We start from the raw sequence: 26,946 nt of genomic DNA, 5'->3' as shown, positions 1-26,946 counted from the left end.
CCTACACCAGGTTATATAGGCCTCAAGCACCTGTGAGCAATTAACCACTCCCCTTAATTGGTAGTCTGAAGGAACCAAAGAAAAAAAATCTTATTAAAAAGTGACAGAAAAAGGCGATTGAAAAGCTAAAAGGAAAAGACCCAAAAATGCAACCCAGCAATCAAAAAGCAAGACTTCACTCAAGGTCCCCCCTCTGGTTTTAACTCACCACTTAGACTGGTTCCACTTGCACAGAGTTCCAACAGCCTCACAAATGAGCAGGCTCACTATGAGTCCTACACCAGGTCAGGGGCGTTGCTAGGTCTACAAAAGATCTGAGGCTAGAGCCCATAGCAGCGTAGTAAAGAAAGTCATATGCTTGGTCAGGCATACACATGTATATACAGTAATATACGTGTGTGTGTGTGTATGTATATCCCCAGAGAGCCCCCCACTTACATCAGGGTCCCCAGAGAGCCCCCCTTACATCAGGGTCCCCGGAGAGACCCCCCCTTACATCAGGGCCCGCAGAGAGCCTCCTCCTTATATCAGAGTCCCCAGAGAGCCTCCCTCATACATCAGGGTCCCCAGAGAGCCCCCCACTTACATCAGGGTTCCCAGAGAGCCCCCCTTACATTAGAGTCCACAGAGAGCCTCCCCTTAAATCAGAGTCCCCAGAGAGCCTCCCCCTTAAAATCAGGGTCCCCAGAGAGCCTCCTCCTTGCATCAGGGTCCCCAGAGAGCCCCCACTTATCTCAGGGTCCCCAGAGAACCTCCCCTCCCCTTGGTGACCCCTGCAGAGACCCGGGCTATAGCCCCAAAAGCCACCGCTAGCAGCACCTCTGCACCAGGTTATATAGGCCTCAATCACCTGTGAGCAATTAACCACTCCCCTTAATTGGTAGTCTGAAGGAACCAAAGAAAAAAAAAGAAAACAAAAAGCTATTTAAAAAGTGACAGAAAAAGGTGATTGAAGAGCTAAAAGGAAAAGCCCCAAAAATGCAACCCAGCAATCAAAAAGCAAGACTTGTTTACTCTCCACTCAAGGTCCCCCCTCTGGTTTTAACTCACCACTTAGACTGGTTTCACTTGCACAGAGTTCCAACAGCCTCACAAATGAGCAGGCTCACTATGAGTCCTACACCAGATTATATAGGCCTCTAGCACCTGTGAGCAATTAACCACTCCCCTTAATTGGTAGTCACTTAGACTGGTTCTGCTTGCACAGAGTTCCAACAGCCTCACAAATGAGCAGGCTCACTATGAGTCCTACACCAGGTTATATAGACCTCAAGCACCTGTGAGTAATTAACCACTCCCCTTAATTGGTAGTCACTTAGACTGGTTCCACTTGCACAGAGTTCCAACAGTCTCACAAATGAGCAGTAACGCCCTGGCAGTTTTCCAGGAATTTAGTAATGATGTCCTCCGAGAGTTGTTGCAGTTATGTGCGGTGGTTTATCTCGATGATATCCTAATATTTTCCAAGTCCCTGGAGAGCCACCACACAGATGTCTGTCGTGTGCTTCAGAAACTAAGAGAGAACAATCTCTATTGTAAACTGGAGAAGTGCATGTTCCAGCGTGAACAGGTTAAATTCCTGGGCTATGTCATTTCCACTGCAGGTTTTTCGATGGACCCAGAGAAACTTTTGGCAGTCCTACAGTGGCCCATACCCGTGGGTTTACGTCCTCTGCAGCGTTTCCTGCTCTTTACCAACTATTATCGGAAGTTTATTCGTAACTTCTCATCTCTGGCCAAGCCCCTGACTGATATGACCAGAAAGGACGGTAATCCACAGAGTTGGTCTCCGGAGTCCATTAAAGTCTTTGAGAGTCTCAAGGCTGCTTTTGTTTCTGCTCCTGTGTTAGCACATCCTGATCCTACGTTGCCTTTTATCCTTGAGGTTGATGCTTCTGAGACTGGTGTTGGTGCCCTTCTGTCTCAATGTCCTACCTCTGAGAGCGATATGCATCCTTGTGGCTACTTTTCCAAGAAATTGTCACCTGCGGAGTGCAATTACAAGATTGGTGACAGAGAGCTGTTGGCGACCATTTTAGCCCCGAAAGAATGGAGACATCTCCTCAAAGGTACCGGTTCTCATTCTTACTGACCATAAGAATCTCACATTCTTGTCTGAGGCTAAATGCCTCTCTCCCAGAAGGGCGCAAAGGGCTCTTTTCTTGTCAAGTTTCAACTATATTGTCTCATTTTTACCTGGTACTAAGAATGTAAGGGCTGACGCCTTGTCACAACAATTTTCCTCCACTTCCAATTTGGAGTTGGTTCCGGTTCCTATGATTCCTCCTGATCGTATTCTGGCTACGGTTCGCACCAGTCTTACTTCTCCTTTGGGTGACAAAATTCTTGCTGCTCAGGTCTATGCTCCTCCTGAGAAACCTTGTGACCACTGCTTTGTCCCGGAGAGTCTCCATACTGCCGTGCTCCAGACTTACCATTCTCCCAAGGCAGCTGGCCACCCTGGGAAGAATCAACTCTTTTGGGCCATTTCCCAACAATTCTGGTGGCCTAGTCTATGGGCTGATGTAACTGCCTTTGTAGCTGCCTGTTCCGTGTGTGCTCAGAGTAAGACTCCACAACACCTTCCAATGGGCCTCCTACAACCCATACCCAATGGAGGGAGGCCCTGGACCCACCTGTCTATGGATTTCATTGTGGAGTTGCCCAACTCCCAAGGCAACACTGTTATCCTTATGGTGGTTGACCGGTTCTCAAAGATGTGTTATTGCATTCCACTTAAGAAGTTGCCCACTTCTAAAGAACTGGCTTCCATTTTTGCTCAGATCTTTCGCTTACATGGGCTTACATTGGCTACCCAAGGTGATTGTCTCGGACAGGGGTAGTCTGTTTGTCTCCTAGTTCTGGTGAGCTTTTTGTGCACAGTTGGGAATTCAGCTTGCTTTCTCCTCTGCATATCACCCGCAGTCTAATGGGGCCACAGAACGAAACAATCAGACCTTGGAGCAATTCCTACGTTGCTATATTTCTGATCATCATAACAACTGGTCAGACCTATTACCGTGGGCAGAGTTTTCTCACAACAGTGCCTTGAATTCTGCTTCCTAATTGTCCCCATTTATAGCGAATTATGGTTTCCAATCCTCCATGTTGCCTGACTCGTTTGTTCCGCAGCGTATTCCTGCATTGTAGGAGCATCTCCGTGGTCTTCATTTTACTTGGGCACAAGTCCAGAAGGGTTTGCGTCATGCTAATGATAGGTACAGACTCCATGGTGACCGCAGACGCCTGCCTGCACCTTCCTACCAGGTTGGGGACAGGGTCTGGTTGGCATCCCGCAACCTCCAACTTCATGTTCCCTCACTGAAGTTCGCACCTTGGTTTATTGGGCCCTTCCATATTCTTTGCAGGATTAACCCAGTGGCTTACGCATCAGACCTTCCTTCTAATATGCGTATTTCAAATGTATTTCATGTCTCCTTATTAAAACCTTTGGTCTGCAACCATTTTACCACCTTGGTGCCACGTCCTCACCCTGTACAGGTTGAGAACCATGAGGTGTATGAAGTACAGTCCATCGTTGACTCCGGTAGGTTACGTGGGTGCATACAGTACCTGGTGCATTGGAATGGGTGCGGCCTGGAGGAACGCTGTTGGGTCTCATCCTCAGACGTATATGCCCCTGTCCTCCTCCGTGATTTCCATAGACGGTTTCCCCTCAAGCCTGGTGATCCTCCGAGGGGGAGGGGTCGCTGAGGAGGGGATACTGTCAGGGCTGGGCTCAGCCCTTCTTTCTCTGAGCTGGCCGCTCAGCTGTTGGCTAATTGCCAGCTCCCACCTCTCTCCACAGTTACCCAGCTGTTGTTGATTCTGCTTGTTAGTCCTGCCTACTTAAAGTCATCCAGCCCTCTTGATCTCTGCCTTCGCCTTTGTCAACATCACAGAGACTTTCTTCTGCATTCCTGTTGAAGACTTGCTCGGCTGACGTCCCTGCTAGCTCCTGATCCTGCTTGCTGTACTACTACCTTTACCTCTGGCTCTCTGAGATTCGCTTGGCTGACTACCCAATCTGGTTACTGAACTCTGGCTTGTTTTGACCACACTTACTCTGTTTACCTTTTTATTATTATTATTAAACAAGTGTGATTTAACTATACTTCTGTCTCGGTCTGATTCATGGTTCCTGATAGTTTGTATTGGTGATGTGTTCACATTTATATGCATTTACTTTAATAAACTTACTTACTTTCACCTATTTATGTCTGGTTCACTCTGTCGCAGTCACACAGTTCTGGTCACATCTGGTTTATGACAATGGGGGAGGGCAGTATCTGGGACCCCCTTTATTATTAAAAGGGACTTCCAGATTCCTATGGGCCAGGGTTGAAGGAAAGAGACTCTTGTCCTAATCAATGTGAAAACAGGGTTCTTTGGTCCCCCCTGGCAAGGCTTGGCTAAGGGTCTGGTGAGGATTTTTTGAGGTATACCTTGTGATTTTTTTATTTTTGTTTTGAGCTCCCTCTTAAAATTCACTCGCGACCACAATGTTTTGGTATGGATTCTTGGGGGAATCACACGTTTTTTGGGTGCATGGGGTTTTTTGGGTTCCCTCTTAAAAATCCATACCAAAACCTTATCCAAGCATGCAGCCTGACAGATCAGGAAAGGAGACAACAAGCCTCCCCCCCACTCCCCATGAACTTTTCCAGGCCACATATCCTCAACATGTACATCCTCAACCTTGCAGGGGGGGGGAAAGTACCCCATTTTGATAAGAACAAGGGTCTCTTTTGTATAAACCTGGGGATTTTGGGGATCTGTGGGAGGGGGAATAACTTTTTGTTTTTTAAGGGTCCCCCCTTAAAATTCATGCCAGACCTGAAGGGTCTGGTATGAATTAGGAACCCCCCACATTGCCCCATCATTGTCTTTACCAACTAATAGGGATGAGCCGAACACCCAGAAAAAAGTCATTTAGAACTGCTTGCAGTTTTAATGTAATGTCGGGTCCTGGCAATATGGATAAAAATCAGTGAGACAAACGGCATGGGTACCCCCCCGTCCATTACCAGGCCCTTTGGGTCTTGTATGGATATTAAGGGGAACCCCGCACCCAAATTAAAAAAGGAAAGGTGTGGGGCCTCCAGGCCCTATATACTCTGAACAGCAGTATACAAGCGGTGCAAACAAGACAGGGACTGTAGGTTTGTTGTTAAGTAGAATCTGTTTGTAATTTTGAACTGGTACATTTTTAACATGTTTAGCTCCAGCCAAAAAATCTATTTTAAGCTTTTTGGAAAACCTAGGGAAGGGTTATCACCCCTGTGACATTTATTTTGCTGTCTGTGCTCCTCTTCAGAAGATTTCACCTCACTTTTTGTCCCAATGACAAATTTTTTTTGAAAATTTGGTTTTTTTTGTGAAACAAGGATTGGTGATAAAGCATCGGTGGAAAGGAGAAACATTTTCCCCATATTTATTCTTACAGGAGAGAATTTCCCTTCCTAGGGGTAGATTTCATCTCACTTCCTGTTGTCTCCTTCCGTTTGCAAGTAGGAGTCGTTTGTAAATTGGATGTTTGAAAGTAGGGGCCTGCCCTTTATACTAAGCAGAAATTTGGGCCTTAGGTGTTGTGGCCACAACACTGTAAGCCCTCACAGGGCCCTGCTGTGAAATTTTAGATCAAGAATTGTGATTACATGCCCCTGTTGAACAGGGGCAGAAAAGTTGGGCCTTTGGTGGTGGTGCTGGTGCCACAACACTGTAAGTCCTCACAGATACTCTTGGTGGGTGCAGAAACGGGCCCTGCTGTGAAATATTAGATCAAGAATTTAAATTACATGTCCCTGTTGAACAGGGGCTGAAAAATTGGGCCTTAGGCACTGGTGCTGGTGCCACAACACGGGAACCCCTCACAGATACTCTAGTTGGAGCGCAGGAACTAGCCCTGCTGCAAAGAATTGCATCAAAAATTGTAATTACACGCCCCTGTTAAACAGGGGCTGAAAAATTGGGCCTTAGGCACTGGTGATGGTGCCACAACACTGCAACCCCTCACAGATACTCTAGTTGGAGCGCAGGAACTAGCCCTGCTGCAAAGAATTGCATCAAAAATTGTAATTACACGCCCCTGTTAAACAGGGGCTGAAAAATTGGGCCTTAGGCACTGGTGGCGCCCAGAACCATAAATGTTCTTACAAGCTATCAGCATGATCATTGAGGAGGAAGAGGATAATTACTCAGCATAACAGGATAGTCACTCAGCATCAGCATAGGCAGTCTTTTAAGGGATCTGACATTTCAAAAACATTTATTCGGTTACATCAGCATCAGGTACTTGGTAGCTGGTGGTGATCCAAGACTTATTCATTTTTATGAAGGTCAGTCGATCGACTGAGTCAGTGGACAGACGCACCCTGTGATCGGTTACAAAGCCTCCAGCAGCCCTGAATGTGCGTTCCGAAAGAACGCTGGATGCAGGATAGGCCAGTAGCTCAATTGCATACTGTGCAAGCTCTGGGCAGTGATCCATCCTCAAGACCCAGTAACCCAGAGGATTTTCGGTGGGAAAGGTGTCCAAGTCAGATCTTGCCCCTAGGTATTCCTGCACCATGTAAAACAGACGCTGGCTATGGTTACTGGAACCGATCATACCTTGGGGCTGCGGACTAAAAAATTGTCTGAACGCATCGGTCAGGTGACCACCTTCTCCACCGCTCCTTCTTTGACTGACCGAAGCCTCAGCAACACGTTGTCCAGAAACAGGAGTTTGTAACCTCCCAGTCTCTGGGAACGCATTGCACAGACCTTTCTGCAAGGCCTCCCGAAGATGTTTCATCCTCTGCTCCCTCTACGATGGCAAGATAAGGTCCAGCCAGTATTGTTCCTTCTCCTTGATACCACGAATACGAGGATCCTTCCGCAGGCTTTGCAGGATCAGGGAGGCCATGCAGCATAGGTTTGCTGAGGCATTCGGTCCAGAGTCCTCTGGGTCACTAAGGACGACATAATCCGCAGCCACCTCCTCCCAGCCACGTACAAGTCCATGTGTTTCTTGAGACTGTAAATGATCCCTTAAAGACTGCTGCTGATGGTGAGTGCCAGGCTCTACCTCCATACTGACACAATCCTCCTCCTCCTCCTCATCCTCTTCCTGTGTGATCGGCGGGCACGCAGGAACACTGTCTGGATAAAGGGGCCTTGAGAGCTAAGGAAGTCCTCCTCTTCCTGCCTCTGTTCTGCCTCAAGTTCCCTGTCCATTATTCCACGCAGCATTTGCTCCAACAGGTGGACAAGCGGGACAGTGTCACTGATGCATGCACTGTCACTGCTCACCATCCTCGTGGCCTCCTCAAATGGTGACAGGACAGTGCATGCATCCCTGATCATGGCCCATTGGCGTGGGGAAAAACAACAAGCTCCCCTGACCCTGTCCTGGTGCCATAGTCGCACAGGTACTCATTGATGGCCCTCTGCTGCATGTGCTGCCGCTACAGCATGGCCAACGTTGAGTTCCACCTGGTGGACATGTCACGGATTAGGCGGTTCTTGGGCAGGTTAAATTCCTTTTGGAGGTCTGCCAGCTGAGCACTGGTATTATATGACCGGTGGAAATGCACACAGACTTTCCTGGCCTGCCTCAGGACATCCTGTAAGCCCGGGTACCTGCCCAAGAACCGCTGCACCACCAAGTTAAGGACATGAGCCAAACAGGGCACATGGGTCATTTGTCCCTGTCGGAGGGCGGAAAGGAGGTTGGTGCCATTGTCGCAAACCACCATTCCTGCCTTAAGTTGGCGTGGCGTCAACCACCTCTGAACCTGCCCCTGCAGAGCTGACAGAACCTCTGCCCCAGTGTGGCTATTGTCCCCCAAGCACACCAGCTCAAGCACCGCATGGCATCTTTTGGCCTGCATACTTGCGTAGCCCCTTGAATGCCTACGGAGCACCGCTGGTTCAGAGGACAAAGCACAGGAAGAGGCCATGGAGGAAGAAGAAGAGAAGGGGGTGGAGGAGAGAGGTGTGTCAGAATCATTAGTAGTGGCATTTTGGAGGCGTGGTGGTGGAACAACCTCCAACACTACTGCACCTTGTCCTGCATCCTTCCCAGCTGCCAGCAGAGTCACCCAAAGCACCGTGAAACTTAGGTAACGTCCCTGTCCATGCCTGCTGGACCATGAGTCAGCGGTAATATGCACTTTACCACTGACCACCCTGTCCAGCGAGGCATGGACATTGACTTCCACATGCCGGTAGAGAGCCGGAATCGCCTTCCGTGAGAAAAAGTGGCGTTTGGGTACCTGCCACTGAGGAACCGCACATTCCACAAACTCATGGAAGGGGGCAGAGTCTACCAACTGAAAAGGTAGCAGTTAAAGTGCTAGCAATTTTGCCAAGCTAGCATTCAACCTCTGGGCATGTGGATGGCTGGGAGCGAACTTCTTTCTGCGGTGTTGCAGCTGGGGCAGGGAAATTTGCCTGGTACAATCTGACGTCAGTGTACCGAAAGCAGATTGCCCACACGTATTTGGCTGTGACACACCTAATTCTACACCTTCATTCCTCTCAGTGCAGGTCTCAGAGAGGACTGAAGGTATAGTGGGGTTGGAGATCTCAGCTGATGAGGAGCAAGGAGAGGTCCTCTTTGTTCTTTGGTGTGGGTCTTTTAGGTATGCTTGCCAACGAACTGCATGGCAGGTCAACATATGTCTGGTCAAGCATGTGGTGCCCAAGCAGCAGATGTTTTGGCCACACGAGATATGCTTGAGACATATGTTGCAAATAGCAGCGGTGCGATCTGATGCACTCGTCTCAAAAAAGGCCCACACCAAAGAACTTTTGGAATAACACGCAGAGACAGCAGCGCCCTGCACATGCAGAGATTTGTGGTGTGATGCAGTCAGTGTGCTGCCCTTAGGCTGGCCCCTGGAGGGCATCCTGCCTCATTGGTGATGTGCCTTCTCCTCCTCCTCTCTCCTATCAGGCACCCATGTTGAGTCAGTGACCTCATCATCCCCTCCCTCCTCATCACTGGAGCAAACCTGGCAGTATGCTGCAGCAGGGGGAGCATGACTGCCAGATTGCTGTCCTTCTTGGGCACCCCCACTGTCCGTGCTCACGTTACTGCCTTCATCTAGCTCAGTATCATCATCAGAGCCTTCTAAACGCTGGGCATCCTCCTGGGGCATGTACCCAACACTGTGGTTAAACAGTTGGAGGGACTCCTCAGGAGGACATGGTCGGGCTAGGGAAGGAGTGCCATTGAGCCGAGGGAAGAGGCTGCGTTGGCAGCTGCTTTGCCAGACAAAGTACCCTGAGCATGGGTGAGAGAGGCTGAGGAGGATGAGGACGGCTTGGTAATCCACTCGACCAAGTCTTCCGCATGTTGCGGCTCAACACGGCCAGCTGCCGAAAAAAAGGCCAAGCGTGTCCCACAGCCACGTGCTGATGAGGATGTACCGTCTCCACGACCAGCACTGTTGCCTCTAGACACAGAGCCTGCTTGCTCTCTTTTATTGGCTTGTGACTGTCTGCCTCTCCTTTTTGGCCTTCCAGACATACTAATGGCCTGTAGCTGCACTAAGCTGGGATATATATATATATATATATATATATATATATATATATATATATATACTGATGCTGCAGCTAGCAAAATCAACTGCCTGCCTGTAGTATGAGAACACCACCAACCTTCTACAGGTAGCTTTAGCTTCACACTGTGCAGAGCTCGCAAAAAACTAACTTGTAGCTTATTTAGCTGCCTGCGATAGTGATAGGATCAGGAAAACACCACCAACCTTCTACAGGTAGCTTTAGGTGAACACTATGCAGAGCTCTCACTACACTAACTTGTAGCTTATTTAGCTGCCTGCGGTAGTGATAGGATCAAGAAAACACCACCAACCTTCGACAGGTAGCTTTAGGTGAACACTGTGCAGAGCTCACCAAAAAATAACTTGTAGCTTATTTAGCTGCCTGCGGTAGTGATAGAATCAGGAAAACACCACCAACCTTCTACAGGTAGCTTTAGCTGAACACTGTGCAGAGCTCACAAAAAAAAACTTGTAGCTTTAGCTGAACACTGTGCAGAGGTCTCACTACACTAACTTGTAGCTTTAGCTGAACACTGTGCAAAGGGCGCACTACACTAACTTGTAGTTTTAGCTGAACACTGTGAGCAGGACGCACTACACTAACTTGTAGCTTTAGCTGAACATTGTGCAGAGGTCTCACTACACTAACTTGTAGCTTTAGCTGAACACTGTGCAGAGGTCGCACTACACTAACTTGTAGTTTTAGCTGAACACTGTGAGTAGGATGCACTACACTAACTTGTAGCTTTAGCTGAACACTGTGCAGAGGTCTCACTACACTAACTTGTAGTTTTAGCTGAACACTGTGAGCAGGATGCACTACACTAACTTGTAGGTTTAGCTGAACACTGTGCAGAGGTCTCACTACACTAACTTGTAGTTTTAGCTGAACACTGTGAGGAGGACGCACTACACTAACTTGTAGCTTTAGCTGAACACTGTGCAGAGGTCGCACTACACTAACTTGTAGTTTTAGCTGAACACTGTGAGGAGAACGCACTACACGAACTTGTAGCTTTAGCTGAACACTGTGCAGAGGTCTCACTACACTAACTTGTAGCTTTAGCTGAACACTGTGCAGAGGTCGCACTACACTAACTTGTAGTTTTAGCTGAACACTGTGAGCAGGACGCACTACACTAACTTGTAGCTTTAGCTGAACACTGTGCAGAGGTCTCACTACACTAACTTGTAGTTTTAGCTGAACACTGTGAGGAGGACGCACTACACTAACTTGTAGCTTTAGCTGAACACTGTGCAGAGGTCGCATTACACTAACTTTTGGTTTTAGCTGAACACTGTGAGGAGGACGCACTACCCTAACTTGTAGCTTTAGCTGAACACTGTGCAGAGGTCACACTAAACTAACTTGTAGCTATAGCTAAACACTGTGAGGAGGACGCACTACACTAACTTGTAGCTTTAGCTGAACACTGTGCAGAGGTCTCACTACACTAACTTGTAGCTTTAGCTGAACACTGTGCAGAGGTCGCACTATACTAACTTGTAGTTTTAGCTGAACAATGTGAGCAGGACACACTACACTAACTTGTAGCTTTAGCTGAACACTGTGCAGAGGTCGCACTACACCAACTTGTAATTTTAGCGGAACACTGTAAGTAGGACGCACTACACTAACTTGTAGCTTTAGCTGAACACTGTGCAGAGGTCTCACTACACTAACTTGTAGTTTTAGCTGAACACTGTGAGCAGGATGCACTACACTAACTTGTAGGTTTAGCTGAACACTGTGCAGAGGTCTCACTACACTAACTTTTAGCTGAACACTGTGAGGAGGACGCACTACACTAACTTGTAGTTTTAGCTGAACACTGTGAGGAGGACGCACTACACTAACTTGTAGCTTTAGCTGAACACTGTGCAGAGGTCGCACTACACTAACTTGTAGTTTTAGCTGAACACTGTGAGGAGAACGCACTACACGAACTTGTAGCTTTAGCTGAACACTGTGCAGAGGTCTCACTACACTAACTTGTAGCTTTAGCTGAACACTGTGCAGAGGTCGCACTATACTAACTTGTAGTTTTAGCTGAACAATGTGAGCAGGACACACTACACTAACTTGTAGCTTTAGCTGAACACTGTGCAGAGGTCGCACTACACTAACTTGTAATTTTAGCGGAACACTGTGAGTAGGACGCACTACACTAACTTGTAGCTTTAGCTGAACACTGTGCAGAGGTCTCACTACACTAACTTGTAGTTTTAGCTGAACACTGTGAGCAGGATGCACTACACTAACTTGTAGGTTTAGCTGAACACTGTGCAGAGGTCTCACTACACTAACTTGTAGTTTTAGCTGAACACTGTGAGGAGGACGCACTACACTAACTTGTAGTTTTAGCTGAACACTGTGAGGAGGACGCACTACACTAACTTGTAGCTTTAGCTGAACACTGTGCAGAGGTCGCATTACTCTAACTTTTGGTTTTAGCTGAACATTGTGAGGAGGACGCACTACCCTAACTTGTAGCTTTAGCTGAACACTGTGCAGAGGTCACACTAAACTAACTTGTAGCTATAGCTAAACACTGTGAGGAGGTCTCACTACACTAACTTGTAGTTTTAGCTGAACACTGTGAGGAGGACACACTACACTAACTTGTAGCTTTAGCTGAACACTGTGCAGAGGTCGCACTAAACTAACTTGTAGTTTTAGCTGAACACTGTGAGGAGGACGCACTACCCTAACTTGTAGCTTTAGCTGAATACTGTGCAGAGGTCACACTAAACTAACTTGTAGCTTTAGCTGAACACTGTGAGGAGGACACACTACACTAACTTGTAGCTTTAGCTGAACACTGTGCAGAGGTCGCATTACACTAACTTTTGGTTTTAGCTGAACACTGTGAGGAGAACGCACTACCCTAACTTGTAGCTTTAGCTGAACACTGTGCAGAGGTCACACTAAACTAACTTGTAGCTTTAGCTGAACACTGCGCAGAGGTCTCACTACACTAACTTGTAGTTTTAGCTGAACACTGTGCGGAGGACGCACTACACTAACTTGTAGCTTTAACTGAACACTGTGCAGAGGTCGCACTACACTAACTTGTAGTTTTCGCTGAACACTGTGTGGAGGACACAATACACCAAGTTGTAGCTTTAGTTGAACACTGTGAGGAGGACGCACTACACGAACTTGTAGGTTTAGCTGAACACTGTGCAGAGGTCGCACTACACTAACTTGTAGTTTTAGCTGAACACTGTGAGGAGGACGCACTACACTAACTTGTAGCTTTAGCTGAACACTGTGCAGAGGTCACACTACACTAACTTGTAGCTTTACCTGAACACTGTGCAGAGCTCACACTATACTAACTTGTAGTTATAGCTGAACACTGTGAGCAGGACGCACTACACTAACTTGTAGCTTTAGCTGAACACTGTGCAGAGGTCTCACTACACTAACTTGTAGCTTTAGTTGAACACTGTGCAGAGGTCTCACTACACTAACTTGTAGTTTTAGCTGAACACTGTGAGCAGGACACACTACACTAACTTGTAGCTTTAGCTGAACACTGTGCAGAGGTCTCACTACACTAACTTGTAGTTTTAGCTGAACACTGTGAGGAGGACGCACTACACTAACTTGTAGCTTTACCTGAACACTGTGCAGAGGTCGCACTACACTAACTTGTAGTTTTAGCTGAACACTGTGAGGAGGATGCACTACACTAACTTGTAGCTTTAGCTGAACACTGTGCAGAGGTCTCACTACACTAACTTGTAGCTTTAGCTGAACACTGTGCAGAGGTCGCACTATACTAACTTGTAGTTTTAGCTGAACAATGTGAGCAGGACACACTACACTAACTTGTAGCTTTAGCTGAACACTGTGCAGAGGTCTCACTATACTAACTTGTAGTTTTAGCTGAACACTGTGAGCAGGATGCACTACACTAACTTGTAGCTTTATCTGAACACTGTGCAGAGGTCTCACTACACTAACTTGTAGTTTTAGCTGAACACTGTGAGGAGGACGCACTACACTAACTTGTAGCTTTAGCTGAACACTGTGCAGAGGTCGCATTACACTAACTTTTGGTTTTAGCTGAACACTGTGAGGAGGACGCACTACCCTAACTTGTAGCTTTAGCTGAACACTGTGCAGAGGTCACACTAAACTAACTTGTAGCTATAGCTAAACACTGTGAGGAGGTCTCACTACACTAACTTGTAGTTTTAGCTGAACACTGTGAGGAGGACGCACTACACTAACTTGTAGCTTTAGCTGAACACTGTGCAGAGGTCGCACTACACTAACTTGTAGTTTTAGCTGAACACTGTGAGGAGGATGCACTACACTAACTTGTAGCTTTACCTGAACACTGTGCAGAGGTCGCACTACACTAACTTGTAGTTATAGCTGAACACTGTGAGCAGGACGCACTACACTAACTTGTAGCTTTAGCTGAACACTGTGCAGAGGTCTCACTACACTAAATTGTAGCTTTAGTTGAACACTGTGCAGAGGTCTCACTACACTAACTTGTAATTTTAGCTGAACACTGTGAGCAGGACGCACTACACTAACTTGTAGCTTTAGCTGAACACTGTGCAGAGGTCTCACTACACTAACTTGTAGTTTTAGCTGAACACTGTGAGGAGGACGCACTACACTAACTTGTAGCTTTAGCTGAACACTGTGCAGAGGTCTCACTACACTAACTTGTAGCTTTAGCTGAACACTGTGCAAAGGGCGCACTACACTAACTTGTAGTTTTAGCTGAACACTGTGAGCAGGACGCACTACACTAACTTGTAGCTTTAGCTGAACATTGTGCAGAGGTCTCACTACACTAACTTGTAGCTTTAGCTGAACACTGTGCAGAGGTCGCACTACACTAACTTGTAGTTTTAGCTGAACACTGTGAGTAGGACGCACTACACTAACTTGTAGCTTTAGCTGAACACTGTGCAGAGGTCTCACTACACTAACTTGTAGTTTTAGCTGAACACTGTGAGCAGGATGCACTACACTAACTTGTAGGTTTAGCTGAACACTGTGCAGAGGTCTCACTACACTAACTTGTAGTTTTAGCTGAACACTGTGAGGAGGACGCACTACACTAACTTGTAGCTTTAGCTGAACACTGTGCAGAGGTCGCACTACACTAACTTGTAGTTTTAGCTGAACACTGTGAGGAGAACGCACTACACGAACTTGTAGCTTTAGCTGAACACTGTGCAGAGGTCTCACTACACTAACTTGTAGCTTTAGCTGAACACTGTGCAGAGGTCGCACTACACTAACTTGTAGTTTTAGCTGAACACTGTGAGCAGGACGCACTACACTAACTTGTAGCTTTAGCTGAACACTGTGCAGAGGTCTCACTACACTAACTTGTAGTTTTAGCTGAACACTGTGAGGAGGACGCACTACACTAACTTGTAGCTTTAGCTGAACACTGTGCAGAGGTCGCATTACACTAACTTTTGGTTTTAGCTGAACACTGTGAGGAGGACGCACTACCCTAACTTGTAGCTTTAGCTGAACACTGTGCAGAGGTCACACTAAACTAACTTGTAGCTATAGCTAAACACTGTGAGGAGGACGCACTACACTAACTTGTAGCTTTAGCTGAACACTGTGCAGAGGTCTCACTACACTAACTTGTAGCTTTAGCTGAACACTGTGCAGAGGTCGCACTATACTAACTTGTAGTTTTAGCTGAACAATGTGAGCAGGACACACTACACTAACTTGTAGCTTTAGCTGAACACTGTGCAGAGGTCGCACTACACTAACTTGTAATTTTAGCGGAACACTGTAAGTAGGACGCACTACACTAACTTGTAGCTTTAGCTGAACACTGTGCAGAGGTCTCACTACACTAACTTGTAGTTTTAGCTGAACACTGTGAGCAGGATGCACTACACTAACTTGTAGGTTTAGCTGAACACTGTGCAGAGGTCTCACTACACTAACTTGTAGTTTTAGCTGAACACTGTGAGGAGGACGCACTACACTAACTTGTAGTTTTAGCTGAACACTGTGAGGAGGACGCACTACACTAACTTGTAGCTTTAGCTGAACACTGTGCAGAGGTCGCACTACACTAACTTGTAGTTTTAGCTGAACACTGTGAGGAGAACGCACTACACGAACTTGTAGCTTTAGCTGAACACTGTGCAGAGGTCTCACTACACTAACTTGTAGCTTTAGCTGAACACTGTGCAGAGGTCGCACTATACTAACTTGTAGTTTTAGCTGAACAATGTGAGCAGGACACACTACACTAACTTGTAGCTTTAGCTGAACACTGTGCAGAGGTCGCACTACACTAACTTGTAATTTTAGCGGAACACTGTGAGTAGGACGCACTACACTAACTTGTAGCTTTAGCTGAACACTGTGCAGAGGTCTCACTACACTAACTTGTAGTTTTAGCTGAACACTGTGAGCAGGATGCACTACACTAACTTGTAGGTTTAGCTGAACACTGTGCAGAGGTCTCACTACACTAACTTGTAGTTTTAGCTGAACACTGTGAGGAGGACGCACTACACTAACTTGTAGTTTTAGCTGAACACTGTGAGGAGGACGCACTACACTAACTTGTAGCTTTAGCTGAACACTGTGCAGAGGTCGCACTACACTAACTTGTAGTTTTAGCTGAACACTGTGAGGAGAACGCACTACACGAACTTGTAGCTTTAGCTGAACACTGTGCAGAGGTCTCACTACACTAACTTGTAGCTTTAGCTGAACACTGTGCAGAGGTCGCACTACACTAACTTGTAGTTTTAGCTGAACACTGTGAGCAGGACGCACTACACTAACTTGTAGCTTTAGCTGAACACTGTGCAGAGGTCTCACTACACTAACTTGTAGTTTTAGCTGAACACTGTGAGGAGGACGCACTACACTAACTTGTAGCTTTAGCTGAACACTGTGCAGAGGTCGCATTACACTAACTTTTGGTTTTAGCTGAACACTGTGAGGAGGACGCACTACCCTAACTTGTAGCTTTAGCTGAACACTGTGCAGAGGTCACACTAAACTAACTTGTAGCTATAGCTAAACACTGTGAGGAGGACGCACTACACTAACTTGTAGCTTTAGCTGAACACTGTGCAGAGGTCTCACTACACTAACTTGTAGCTTTAGCTGAACACTGTGCAGAGGTCGCACTATACTAACTTGTAGTTTTAGCTGAACAATGTGAGCAGGACACACTACACTAACTTGTAGCTTTAGCTGAACACTGTGCAGAGGTCGCACTACACTAACTTGTAATTTTAGCGGAACACTGTAAGTAGGACGCACTACACTAACTTGTAGCTTTAGCTGAACACTGTGCAGAGGTCTCACTACACTAACTTGTAGTTTTAGCTGAACACTGTGAGCAGGATGCACTACACTAACTTGTAGGTTTAGCTGAACACTGTGCAGAGGTCTCACTACACTAACTTGTAGTTTTAGCTGAACACTGTGAGGAGGACGCACTACACTAACTTGTAGTTTTAGCTGAACACTGTGAGGAGGACGCACTACACTAACTTGTAGCTTTAGCTGAACACTGTGCAGAGGTCGCACTACACTAACTTGTAGTTTTAGCTGAACACTGTGAGGAGAACGCACTACACGAACTTGTAGCTTTAGCTGAACACTGTGCAGAGGTCTCACTACACTAACTTGTAGCTTTAGCTGAACACTGTGCAGAGGTCGCACTATACTAACTTGTAGTTTTAGCTGAACAATGTGAGCAGGACACACTACACTAACTTGTAGCTTTAGCTGAACACTGTGCAGAGGTCGCACTACACTAACTTGTAATTTTAGCGGAACACTGTGAGTAGGACGCACTACACTAACTTGTAGCTTTAGCTGAACACTGTGCAGAGGTCTCACTACACTAACTTGTAGTTTTAGCTGAACACTGTGAGCAGGATGCACTACACTAACTTGTAGGTTTAGCTGAACACTGTGCAGAGGTCTCACTACACTAACTTGTAGTTTTAGCTGAACACTGTGAGGAGGACGCACTACACTAACTTGTAGTTTTAGCTGAACACTGTGAGGAGGACGCACTACACTAACTTGTAGCTTTAGCTGAACACTGTGCAGAGGTCGCATTACTCTAACTTTTGGTTTTAGCTGAACACTGTGAGGAGGACGCACTACCCTAACTTGTAGCTTTAGCTGAACACTGTGCAGAGGTCACACTAAACTAACTTGTAGCTATAGCTAAACACTGTGAGGAGGTCTCACTACACTAACTTGTAGTTTTAGCTGAACACTGTGAGGAGGACGCACTACCCTAACTTGTAGCTTTAGCTGAACACTGTGCAGAGGTCACACTAAACTAACTTGTAGCTATAGCTAAACACTGTGAGGAGGTCTCACTACACTAACTTGTAGTTTTAGCTGAACACTGTGAGGAGGACACACTACACTAACTTGTAGCTTTAGCTGAACACTGTGCAGAGGTCGCACTAAACTAACTTGTAGTTTTAGCTGAACACTGTGAGGAGGACGCACTACCCTAACTTGTAGCTTTAGCTGAATACTGTGCAGAGGTCACACTAAACTAACTTGTAGCTTTAGCTGAACACTGTGAGGAGGACACACTACACTAACTTGTAGCTTTAGCTGAACACTGTGCAGAGGTCGCATTACACTAACTTTTGGTTTTAGCTGAACACTGTGAGGAGAACGCACTACCCTAACTTGTAGCTTTAGCTGAACACTGTGCAGAGGTCACACTAAACTAACTTGTAGCTTTAGCTGAACACTGCGCAGAGGTCTCACTACACTAACTTGTAGTTTTAGCTGAACACTGTGCGGAGGACGCACTACACTAACTTGTAGCTTTAACTGAACACTGTGCAGAGGTCGCACTACACTAACTTGTAGTTTTCGCTGAACACTGTGTGGAGGACACAATACACCAAGTTGTAGCTTTAGTTGAACACTGTGAGGAGGACGCACTACACGAACTTGTAGGTTTAGCTGAACACTGTGCAGAGGTCGCACTACACTAACTTGTAGTTTTAGCTGAACACTGTGAGGAGGACGCACTACACTAACTTGTAGCTTTAGCTGAACACTGTGCAGAGGTCACACTACACTAACTTGTAGCTTTACCTGAACACTGTGCAGAGCTCACACTATACTAACTTGTAGTTATAGCTGAACACTGTGAGCAGGACGCACTACACTAACTTGTAGCTTTAGCTGAACACTGTGCAGAGGTCTCACTACACTAACTTGTAGCTTTAGTTGAACATTGTGCAGAGGTCTCACTACACTAACTTGTAGTTTTAGCTGAACACTGTGAGCAGGACACACTACACTAACTTGTAGCTTTAGCTGAACACTGTGCAGAGGTCTCACTACACTAACTTGTAGTTTTAGCTGAACACTGTGAGGAGGACGCACTACACTAACTTGTAGCTTTACCTGAACACTGTGCAGAGGTCGCACTACACTAACTTGTAGTTTTAGCTGAACACTGTGAGGAGGATGCACTACACTAACTTGTAGCTTTAGCTGAACACTGTGCAGAGGTCTCACTACACTAACTTGTAGCTTTAGCTGAACACTGTGCAGAGGTCGCACTATACTAACTTGTAGTTTTAGCTGAACAATGTGAGCAGGACACACTACACTAACTTGTAGCTTTAGCTGAACACTGTGCAGAGGTCTCACTATACTAACTTGTAGTTTTAGCTGAACACTGTGAGCAGGATGCACTACACTAACTTGTAGCTTTATCTGAACACTGTGCAGAGGTCTCACTACACTAACTTGTAGTTTTAGCTGAACACTGTGAGGAGGACGCACTACACTAACTTGTAGCTTTAGCTGAACACTGTGCAGAGGTCGCATTACACTAACTTTTGGTTTTAGCTGAACACTGTGAGGAGGACGCACTACCCTAACTTGTAGCTTTAGCTGAACACTGTGCAGAGGTCACACTAAACTAACTTGTAGCTATAGCTAAACACTGTGAGGAGGTCTCACTACACTAATGCCGCTTACACACGGTCGGACTTTTCGTCTACAAAAGTCCAACGGACGCTGACGGACTAAAGCTGGCTGGTAATCCGATCGTGTGTGGGCTTCTCCGGACTTTCAACGGACTTTTTTAGCCTCAAATCCGACGGACTTTAGATTTGAAGCATGCTTCAAATCTTTACGTCGTAAGTACGACGGACCCCGAAGTCCGCTCGTCTGTATGCTAGTCCGACGGACAAAAAAACGACGCATGCTCATAAGCAAAAACTAAATGGAAGCACTCGGTCTAGTAAAACTAGTGTTCGTATTGTAGGTAGCACATTCATCACGCTGCAAAATCTGTGATCGTTGAATGCAGCGCATTTTATTTCTTCTTTACGAAGGCTCTATAAAGAACGAAGGTGTTTTGCTGTTCATAATCAGAGTTCTCCCAAACTGATTTCTGGATTCTTTTTCTCTTTGATCTCATGAATGATATAGTATGCATTTTAAAAACAATGTTTCCATACTAATAATACTTTTTCCCCTTTTTTTTTTTTAGGTTTGTAAAGTTACCACAAAGAACCCATTATTCTGTTTTTTTTTTTTTATAGTGATTATTTTTTAGTTTTTAGATAAAGTTAACCCAAAGCACCGTTTTTGGTTACGTAAATTTTTGGATTTTCAAGACTTACCACTTGAACATTATTAACATTAGTAATGTATTTTTGGTGTGTTTTTTTTCTAACTCAATGAGATTGTTGTCCCTTGTTAATTTAACATTGTGTGTAAAATCAATGATTTCAAAGAAAAAACATAAAAAGTCTTTTGCTAAACTCAAAAAATGATCCATTTATTCATGGTCAAAATAAAATAAAGAGGAAGTCAACGCTGGAAAAAGTCGGTGTACCAGAAAATTGGGATCTTGCGGAGTCCATATAAGAGGGAGCACAATCTGGTCCAAGAATCCCAGAGATCAACAGCACCAGCAGATGATCTAGATGTCCCCAGACTGTGGTCCTACAACAGCCTGCGTCTTCTGTCAGACCAGACTGAACCCAGGTCATCATTTTCTTCTCTTCCCTGCAGCCTTTCCTCCACGCTGCCCTGCAGCCTTCCCTGTAGCCTTCTTTTGAGGCTGTGGCTCTGGTGTTTCAGTTGTGGCAGGAGGAGGAGGAGGAGGAGGAGGAGGAGGAGGAGGGGGGGCTGCCTCATGTAGTTGGGTGTTTTGTGTTAGCGTGCCCTGCAGCCCCTTATGGATTGTTTCCCCAAATAGGCGCTCACAAATGAGGCGCTGCTCCCTATTCATCTGAAGAAGCCTGCTGGCTAAGTAGCAGCCATAGGATTCTTCCGCTTCGGGGGGGCTCCTTAAAAAACGGGTGGCCTCTTGCATGAGGCGCAGGGATGCGTCCTGTGTGACCATCCCCTTCCTGGCCCTTTTTTTGGGAAGGTGGAGGGGAGGCACTTGGGATTCGGTCAGGCTCCTACTGGGCCCAGCCACCTCACTTGGCCCAGCCACCTCACTTGGCCCAGCCACCTCACTGGGAGCAGCCACCTCACTGGGAGCAGCCACCTCCTGCCTGACACTGGGCCCAGCCTCCTCCAGGATGATGGTGAATCCGGCCTCCTCCAGGCTGTCCATGGGCCTGGTCTCCTCCTGCCTGCCACTTTCCCCACATTCCTCCTGGATGGACTCATCCTGTGTATAAAAAAAGGACAATAGTTTGAGTATATTTTTTTGGGTTCATCAATGACACACAGTTTGCTTCTCATGAATAGCAAATTCAATGTGAATACTTCTCTTTAATAAAAGAGTCTAATCAGACACCCTAATTATTTCAAGCAGGTGCCAAACATATTTAGCCACTACTGTCAATTGATATGTATACACAATTTTGAGTGCCAAATTATTTTAGACAATTATAACATCCAGTTAACATCATTAATATTAGTACAGTAAATATTTGTTAAAATAATTTACCTGACTCCAGATGGTCATATCTGGTTCATCCAGGATGGAAGACCCAGCTTGCTCCTCATCAGCCTCTGCTGGGGTGGAGGGAAGGGTGGAGGGAAGGGTTGAAAGTGATGGCCTGGCTTCATTCTGGTCATCCAGAAAACGGAGTTGATTATAGTACCACAGCCTGGGTACATAAACATCATCTGCTGATGCTCCTGATCTCCTTGATTCCTGGATCTTCTTATGCTCCCTCTTATACATGTTCCTCAAGACCCCAATTTTCTTGAGCAATGTCTCCATTGTTGCTTCCGGGATGGTCGCCTGGACAAAGGCCAGAAGTCTCTCCAGCGTTGACTTCCTCACATGCTTAGCATAATACTGAGGGTTAAATAGACAATACTTTCGCGCCTTTGGTAAAAAATAAAAAAATAAAAAAATTACAAAGTATATAATGAGTGAATTGGTGAGTGGAAAACCACACACTCAAAAAACCACAAATGCAAGCTGCTCCCCTTAATTTGAATGGAACAATCAAATAAGTAATGGTGTGTAATAGGGGGCGCTAGAGACCTAACAAACATATGCTTCTGCCATTACGTGCACTCACTAACCAAATCAGTCTCAGTGAACTGAGTAGTGCTGATTGTGCTAAACTAGTGATACCACAAACACATGATTTATGCTACAAAAATAATATAAAATACAATGAAAAAATAATAATAATTAAAGAATCCAGTGAAAAGAATTTTTTGAACAAAATTAGTGCAAGTGAAATGAATAAATCGTGATGTCTAATAGTCCCAATCCATTGAAGAGATCAGAGCAAAGCAGTTGAAACCAACATCACAGCAGACACATGGATCCTCACAAATGCAACAATTTAAGCGTTGATATAAAGGTTCCGTCACCCAAGAGGAAAAACACCTGAAGGTAATAGATATCTGCTTACCAGATACCAATGACTTCTTTAACTAAAAAGAAAGTCATTAGTGCTTGTACAGGATTGTGCCTGTTCACATGAAGGCTGGAAGGCTGGATGGTACTTTAGGCATTGAACCCTCCCGTCCCATTCATTCAGGATAGGAAATATGAGAAACAAAAAGGAATCCTCATAGCGTAAAACCGTTTAATATATAAAATTAGAGAACAATAAAATAGCCAAATGGCCTCTTACATTGGACGGTGCCTACCCGGCACTGGGACTGCTCGCATGTCAGGGTGAATAGAGTCAGGAACCCTTCGCATCACATCGCACATGCGGCGTGCGTTCCACTCCGTGCGTCTAGCTAACCAGCTAATCCGGAAGTAGGTGGGACGAATCTGGACATGTGACCACGTACCGCTCCGACGTACGTTTCGTTTGTGAACGTCATCAGGGAAGCGTACATTGGTCACTAAGCAACTAGTTTATATAGGAAATGAGGGCGGGTAAATTGGTAACATTACTCCGCCTTTGTGTCAATAAAGTTTAATTGCTGAACACTGTGCACAAACCAACCAGTGGAAGCTCCCCCTGGTGGTTATATGTCACAGTGCTCCAGGTAAGGAGAAAATTCTATTTATTACATACCAAATCTGTACAGCATTAAATGGCAGGAAAACAGTGGGAGATGTGATATTAATAGATATTGCTACATAAACTATCACAATATAAATGTTAATTATCTAATTTTTTGGAAAGGACTAGAATTAGTCCCGTCATTCAGAGCAGTCTCAGTCTCGGTTTCACAATAGCTGGTAAATGATAAGCACATTTAAACATATTTCATTGAAACCACAGAATTGTATTAATTAAAAAAACTTAAAAAAACTTAAACTATACTTTAATAAAAATGATAGCCACATAACCAGTAACATCAAAGTACAAAGAGTGCATACTGTTGTAATTGTGATTAATCGTTTGTTAAAAAACAATTGAGGTCTATATCTATATTCATCCCATACGGTTGCATACTATGTAACTTGTAAAGCCAATATGTTTCATTTTTGGATACTGTCCTTTTCATATGAGTACCCCTCCAGTCCCTTGTTACTTTATCAATCCCATAAAACGTGCATAATGATGGATCGCTGTTATGGTACATTTTAAAGTGTCTAGAGACACTATGGTTGGGGTAGCCATTTTTTATATTAGCAAGATGTTCACCAATTCTTACTTTGAGTTGACGTGTGGTTCTGCCCACGTACTGTAAGGAACAAGGACATTCCAATACATAAGTCACGTGGTCAGAATCACATGTGATCAATGGTTTAATATTGAACTGTTGTTGGGTGACCACAGAATTGAATTGGGATTTCTTTTTCTTGGAGCCCGGTTTTCTTGTTATTTTGCATGCATTGCACCTAGTGCAGTAATAGAATCCAGATCCGTCCAAGAACGTAGATGGTTTCCTGGGTGGATCCGGTACATTGGGGGCTAGTCGGTTCCTGAGGGTGGGGGCCCTACGGTATATGAATTTTGGTTTCTTTGGTAAAGAGGACTGTAAATCTTTATCTTTTAACAGAATTGGCCAGAATTTCTTGAAAATACCCTCCACTGTTCTATATTGTCGATGGAAGCCTGACAAAAAAGCGCATTCATCTTTATATTCTTTTTTCGGTTTAGAAACCAGCAAAGTTTGTCTATTCATATTTGATACCTGAACTACCAGCTTATCCAAAACATGGGCTGGGTAACCCTTTTCCAGGAATCTGGCAGTAAGGGTATCTGCTTGTGCAAAAAAATCTTTATCATTTTGACAATTGCGCCGTATGCGCATGTACTGCCCTTTGGGTACAGCCCCAATCCATTGCGGGTGGTGGCAACTGTGCGTAGGGACATAGGCGTTGCGGTCGGTTTCCTTAAAGAATGTTTTTGTGCTTACAGTGGAACCCTGTTTAAAAAGTGTTAAATCCAAATAATTGACTGTTGTTAGGTGAAGATCTGCTGTGAATCTTAGATTGTATTCATTATGATTCATACCATCCATAAATTCACCAAAACTTTCCTTAGTTCCCTCCCACAAAATGATGACATCATCTATGTACCTTTTGTACAACAGAAGTGATTTGGGTCTGTTATTAAAAATGGTTTCTGATTCCCATTTGTTCAATGTGATGTTTGCCACACTTGGAGCATAACGAGCTCCCATGGCAACTCCGCCTATTTGGTTATAATACTCATTAAGCGCCCAGAAATAGTTATTCCCCATAGCCATAGACAAACCTTCCAGTAAAAATTCAATTTGCGATTTTTTTTTTTTTAAAGTGGACTTATTTGTAAAGGCCCACCTCACTGCTTCCAACACATCTGTCTGCCGTAGGTTGGTATACAGTGACTCGATGTCTATTGTCACTAATAAAGTTTGGTTAGTGACTACCACAGATTGTAGCAAGGTGATGAGCTCCCTGCTGTCTTTGAGATAGGATTGGCTCTGTGGGACGAGAGGCTGGAGGAAGGTGTCCAGATATTCCCCCACCCTCGAGTACAGAGAGCCAATCCCACTCACTATTGGGCGGCCTGGTGGGTTCTCCTTGTTTTTGTGTATTTTAGGCACAATATATAATACCGGGATTCTGGGTGTAGTCAAATCAAGGTAATCTGCTTCCTTCTGATTTAAGATTTTTTTATATGTTCCTTTACTAATCCATGTTAATAGTTCCTTTTTTAATTTTGTGGTGGGGTTGGATTTAAGTAACTTATATGTTGTAGTATCCCTCAGTAATCTTTGCAATTCTTTATTGTAATTTTCTTTGGTTAATATCACCAGCCCTCCCCCCTTGTCTGCGGGTCTTACCACTATCTGTTTATTTTCTTCCAATTTTTTGATGCCTTCCCATATTTTTTGGTTATTTTGTTGTTTGGATGTTTCTATTAGGCGTACCTCATCCTGAACCATGTTCCTAAATACTTCTATGTATTGGTTTGAACCTTTCTTAGGATTAAAAACAGAGTTGTTTTTCAGACTACTATGTACAAATGGGTCTTCCGTCTCTTTAGTGGTAGGGTTGGTTTTATGGCCTGAAAAATGTTTCCTTATATTTAATTTCCTTATATATTTTTCAATGTCTATAAACAAGTTGAATTTGTTTATATTTTTGTTTGGTGCAAATTTCAATCCCTGTGATAAGACTTCCAATTCTGACTCAGAAAACTCTAAATTGGTTAAATTAAATAGTCCTGATTTTAGCTGTTTCTCTTCCTTTTTCTTTCGCCCTCTGCCCCTTCTTCCTCTCTTTCTGATTGTTCTGAATAGCCATGTTGGGGGTTGGTTGGGATTCTGTATGGTTCTTTCCAGTCCCTCCATTCCCCCCCTCCTTGTGGTGGATAACTGTTATATCCTGGTCTACCCCTATAATTGCCCCTTTGATGTCCCCTCGGGGGTCTATAGGGATATTGATTACGGTTATGGGTATAGTAACCATATTCAGGGGGTCTATAATCTGTGGGGGCAGGTCTGTTGTAATTTTGTCCCCTATAAGGGGATTGGTAGACTGGTGGGTGCGTATGGGGATGGGACTTGATTGTATTATTTTGGCTGTAGCTTTCCTTTTTGTGGGCCCTCTGGGGTGTACCCGGATCCCTTTTCGTATTTGGTGCCAGATTGGCTACCGTATTGTGCACTTCAATCTCCCTTTCTGCCAATGAGTCCTGGGTGGGACCTGTTTGTAAATTGTCCTGCCATTTATATACCTTATTGTCTTGGTAGTCCTTAATATCTCTAAAGTATTTTTTAAGTTTTTTATCCTTAATTTCCCCATCATACTTGGCTAAATGGATACTCAGTTCCTTAGCCTTATCTATATATTCTTGAGAGGACATAAATGGTTCCATAGTTGTCCTGAGTTCTTTGATTTTAGATTCCAAAACAACTTTTTTGGCTTCCCGCCTTCTAACCATCATTTGCATTAGTTTCTGTTCACAGGCGTTGAAGAATTGGTACCATTCATCAAGTAGTCTCAAATCCTCAACCCCATCATTTGGACTGACATCCCATCTTAAACTCCTGGGGGTTAGATTTTTGCCTATATACATCTCCAGGGATGCAATATCCCACCACAGCCTTATTTGTTTTTCAGTATCATATTTAAGTTGTTTGAATCCTTTCTCAAGGTCCACACTGGTACTAGCTGTTTGGTGGAAGATTTCTTCCACATTAAATTTTCTAGTTTGCATAAAATTGAATATATCCATGGCTGCGTAAAGTGAACAAACTCAAAACCAAATAAATTGAGCCAAAGTGATAAATAGACAATACTTTCGCGCCTTTGGTAAAAAATAAAAAAATAAAAAAATTACAAAGTATATAATGAGTGAATTGGTGAGTGGAAAACCACACACTCAAAAAACCACAAATGCAAGCTGCTCCCCTTAATTTGAATGGAACAATCAAATAAGTAATGGTGTGTAATAGGGGGCGCTAGAGACCTAACAAACATATGCTTCTGCCATTACGTGCACTCACTAACCAAATCAGTCTCAGTGA

Source organism: Aquarana catesbeiana, linkage group LG04, assembly GCF_042186555.1.
Source record: "Aquarana catesbeiana isolate 2022-GZ linkage group LG04, ASM4218655v1, whole genome shotgun sequence".
Taxonomy (NCBI): domain Eukaryota; kingdom Metazoa; phylum Chordata; class Amphibia; order Anura; family Ranidae; genus Aquarana; species Aquarana catesbeiana.
This window is presented reverse-complemented; position numbering follows the sequence as displayed.